General features: G+C 40.5%; 1 long non-coding RNA gene across 1 annotated transcript; it reads right to left on the minus strand.

The window, feature by feature from the left end:
* Positions 1 to 1,294: 1,294 nt before the first annotated feature.
* LOC146817377 (uncharacterized) lies at positions 1,295 to 3,007 on the minus strand. The gene is made up of 6 exons (XR_014962540.1): positions 2,946 to 3,007; positions 2,420 to 2,500; positions 2,201 to 2,328; positions 2,016 to 2,105; positions 1,872 to 1,931; positions 1,295 to 1,449 (listed from the first exon to the last, which is right to left on the minus strand). It is a non-coding gene; the product is annotated as an uncharacterized LOC146817377 (long non-coding RNA).
* Positions 3,008 to 4,939: the final 1,932 nt, after the last annotated feature.

The raw sequence follows: 4,939 nt of genomic DNA on the forward strand, positions 1-4,939 counted from the left end.
CCCTTCATCGCAACGTGTTTGATATGTACATTTGACATTCCATGTGACCTGTGCGTGTGCCTTGCAGTCAGCTGTGTGGATGAGATGACATCCTTCCAATGCAGCTATGTGGTTGTGTGTCACTCCGGTGATATCTGTGGCTCTTCACTCAGACTGGCCACCAACTCATTTCAGGGCATGTCATGTAGACTTGACAATCAACAGGTGTATCTGGCTTTTTGTAGGAGTGCCAGCAAGCTGGCATATGTGTCCTGTATGTATTGCACACACCCGACTCCATAGTTACCTGATGTGTATTAGCAGTGTAGCATGTGCTATGTTCTTTGACATTGATATTGGCAGACTCTCAATCTTCATTCTTACAAACAATGTCTTGCAGGGCACAGCCTGTCCCAAGAACAATGCCAGACTTGGGTGCCATGAGGGAACGTGCCTGCATCCGGCGTTAAAGATTCACTCGCAAGTTGATTGAGGACTTGACAGACAAGCTGGCACCACACCTGCAACCACGACACAGGTATCCTACTGCACTGACCCCCAAGATGAAGGTGATGGCAGCCCTACATTTTTTGCCACAGGTATGTTTCAATTCACCATAGCTGATCTTGGTGGCATGTCACAGACAATGTTCAGCCGTGTCCTGCGTGATGTTTTAGCAGCCATTTTGGAGCACCTTGATGAATTCATCACATTTCCTACTCCTGAGGAGTTGACAGATGTCAAGGGTGATTTCTATACCCTGGGAGGGATGCCCCATGTAATTGGGTCCATTGATGGTACACATGTGGCTTTGGTACCACCACAGGCACAGGAACAAGCCCATCGCAATAGAAAACATTACCACTCGATAAATGCCCTTGTGGTGTGTCTTGCTAACATGCTGATTTGCCATGTCTGTGCACGTTTTCCAGGATCAGCACACGATGCCTACATCATGAGGTGTAGCAGGGTGCCACAAATGATGCTGCGGCTGCACAACGAACGAGCATGTCTTGTTGGTGGGTATACTCTGTTTGTCCTGTGTGTTGCGGTATCTTTGGCTCTTACGGCATCTCCTGACCCACTTTTTTACATGATGTTTCCATGTAAGGGACTCTGGCTATCCCACATGCCATGGCTGCTGACACCTCTCAGTGCAATAATAACTTCCTAGGCAATTGTGTCAACATATATGGTAAAATCTATAATGTGTCCAAAAAGTGTAGCCAAAACAATGTTTAAAAATTCCACAGTGATTTTTATTATTGGAATAATTCTCATGAAGTGAGAAAATGTATTTTAAATAAAAAGCAATTCAACAACAAAGTTATACACAATGTAAACATTCAATAAAATAGTATATTTCAAATTACAATAATAAGACAAAGTAAAACAAAATAGTGGCCAAATGGTTATCTTCTACGCGCGTTTCGGCGAAAAGTACGCCTTCGTCAGGAAAAGCCACCGTTCCTGTGAATTAAAGAGCAAGTACTTAAGATAGTATTTACATGTATGATTGTTGTTTTTATACATTTTTTTGCATTACAGATTCAGCTACATAGTTGAGTGGACACATTACATGAATAAAAACTGATTTAAAAGCATAAAATAACTTTACATACAATGAAATTGAGTTAGAATTGTGCATATCGGTGATGTACTATTATTTGATGGACATCAATACAACATCTATATTAGGCCGATAACTAAGAAAGAGAGAAATAGAGTGAAAAAGTAAGAACGGTGGATAATGGGGGTCTGAGTGTAAAAGAAAAAGACCAAGATATTTAAGTGATTGAAACCATAAAGATATCCAGGGTAGAAACAATAGAGAGTTAACTATAAACAATGACATCAGGAATAATTAAAAGTGAATCATAAATGGGGCTTACTTAGGGTCGCAGCTTGATGGGCAAATGAGAGATCAAGTGGTAAACGAAAGTAAGGATAACCTGTAATGAGTAGAGTACAAAGTATGAGGAGAGTTATAGTGACAGAAAAGATAAGCAAAAGTCTAGGACATTTTAATAAGGTACCTGACAGTAGGTGTGATCTAACTGATATGGGGATATCGCGATAAGTTTGTAAAAAATGATGAAACAGATGAACGAGGATGGTCAAAGTGCCTGCAGGGATGGTAAAGTACATTTATATGAATCCCAATGACGATGCCTAGAAATTAGTGCATTATTGTTCTGTTATAAAAGGGGCAAATAAGTACCTGGTCTGTGATGTGGTTGGATAAAAGGTATCACAGCTGAATATTTATAGTCGTATAGAGTCGATAATTGTATATAGAATACATTATTGTATATAGAAAACGATTTTTTTCTTGTCTGGCTGATGATTCTGAAATTGGAAACCCAGGATTAGTTGTTATGATGTTGGAAAAATATTTATACATGCCAGTTGTCAGTATGGACCATCATTTAATGTTTACCTGTGTGTTTAATTATGGGACATGTGAGGATAGAAGAGGTACCGTGTAGATGACGGATGTCTTATTGGTTGGATAAATGTCCTGAAATGAAGGGAGAGGAGGAAAATATAAATGATCGCAGGCAAAGTACATGGGGTAAATGTAGGAATAGTCTAATGTATACAGCCTGGGTAGGCTCGATTGAGTTATTTAGTTAGAGTCTGCATTAGTTGTTTATTTAGAACAAGGAATGGACTCACGAGCAAAATGCATAGAGTAAGTGTAGGAATAGTCTAATGTACACAATATGGGTAGACTCGATTGAGTTATTTAGTTAGAGTCTGCATTAGCTGTTTATTTAAAACAGGAGATGGTAGCGTGGCAGCTAGCAATAAAGACGTACTTCAAGTTGAAAATGTGCACAGAAAACTATGGGTGGATTCGTGTCATGGTGACAGTCTAATTTACGTAAAGGATTTAGTTTTATTTTTATCTGAGGAATTACGGGGCTCACAGGTTTCGTTTTTAAGTATTATGAAGTCTTTACCTGATCGACGCTGATATAACGTAGCGGTTATGTCTCCGTGACTGCAGATTCAGCTGTGAGCCGGATGGATAAACAGTAATGACGGGCTAATGGCATGTTTAAATAGTTAAGTTGCATTAATCGGATTGGATGTGACTAGCTTTACGTGCTGCAACAGCAGCGTATGGGTGAAGTTGATGCTTTATTTACTTTGAATACGTAAAAAAAATAACACGGGGGTTTTCGTGGAGTAATTCCCGCATAGATACTGTTTCTCAACCTAAATCGAAATCAGGACCTGTGTCTATATGAATACAAAAGAATAAATGCTTAATGTAAAATGTTTCGCTCGTGTCAATTATTATAAGCGAGTATAATCATGTGAAGCTGTATACAATATAGGCAGTTATTGATGAAAATGAAGATTATATGGAGATGGTAAAGTCTGTATATAGCTGTAGCTGGCACGAGTGATGCATTAAACAGAGAGGAAGTGGAAATATGGATGAAACTACATGGTGGATTTATATGAAGTAAAAAATAAAAATAATATACTATATAGATCATATTAAAGAATAAAAGCTTGATGGGTGGGGAAAAAAGGGGGAGGGAAAAAGGGAAGGGGAAAGGGAGGAACAGGGGAAGTGACGGTCGAGTTTTCAGTGCAGTGAAATAATTCTGTTCTAGGGGAATGATTAGATGATTGCGTTCTCCCATGGTAATTCATTGTTCAAACCATTACGAAAAGTGTCTAAGGAAAAAATCCAATATACTTCTCATTTTTTTCGGACTGAGGTACCACCTTGATGCTCAGGTGTGTTGATTTTTTCTAAGATGCGCCAGCTAAGCTCATTTGGGTGATGTTGTGCCTGAACAAAATGTTTTACTAGCGGCGCTAGAAGTTTCTTAGTTTTAATAGCAGAACGATGTTCTGATATTCTTGTATGTATGGCTCTCGATGTTTCGCCGACATACCCCAGTTGACAAGGGCAAAGGATTAAGTAAATGACATTTTGTGTCTTACAGTTCCATAAATTAGTGGCTTGAATTTTGAATCCATTGTGGATCAAAGTTTCTCCAGATATGATAGAGTTACACGATTTGCAATTGGTACATCGTATAGTTCCTTTAATGGATGTTTCACCATTGATAGATTTTTGAATAAATGGTGGTTGTGAGTTCGGACTAGTGAATTTTGAATGGACCAGAATGTCTTTGAGGTTTTTATTTCTACGATAGGCGTAGAGTGGTTTTTCCAGTTTTTTGTGATTTGTAGCAACACAGTTGAGGATATGCCAATTGGTATTAATTTTTGCTGACACCTCTCCGCAACCCAAGAACAGCTGCAGATCACCGGTACAACAATGCACACGGGCAGACCAGGCGAGTGATTGAGAGGACGTTTGGACTCCTGAAGAGCCGATTCCGGTGCCTGGACAAGACAGGCGGGTCCCTCCCTTATGCCCCGGAGAAGGTCTGCCGAATCTTCCTCCTGTGCTGCATGCTGCACAACATGGCAGTTGAGAAGGCAGTGCCACTCATCCTGGATCCAGATGAGCAGGAACATCTACCCGTGGAGGATCAAGGGCTTGCTCACGAGGCTAGTGATGAGGAGGAGGAGGAGGAGGTGGATGATATCCGGAGTCAGCTCATATGCAACTTCTTCTCATAATGGTGAGTCACTGGGTATGAGTGTGCAAGCTTGTAGCATTGAGTGGCATGTGTTGCAATGTGTGTGTCCAGCTGACTGAATGCAAAGTGACTTTGATGTGTGTTCTGATGTGTCACTCGAGTGATGATGTTATGCCACACAGTTTTGCGGAGAGACTTTCTTTGAAATGTACGTGTCCAACATTGTTCATGTTTTGTAAATGTCCATGTGTGCGGCGAGAATTGTTTTAGGTGACTTCTTGTGTGTCTGTCATTCCCAGGTTTTTGCGCATGTTGTCTGCTCGTGTCATCGTTGTCCTCCTGCCATTTCTCATGAGGATTGCAACGTGTGCTGAATCAGCGTT

Source organism: Triturus cristatus, chromosome 6, assembly GCF_964204655.1.
Source record: "Triturus cristatus chromosome 6, aTriCri1.1, whole genome shotgun sequence".
NCBI lineage: Eukaryota > Metazoa > Chordata > Amphibia > Caudata > Salamandridae > Triturus > Triturus cristatus.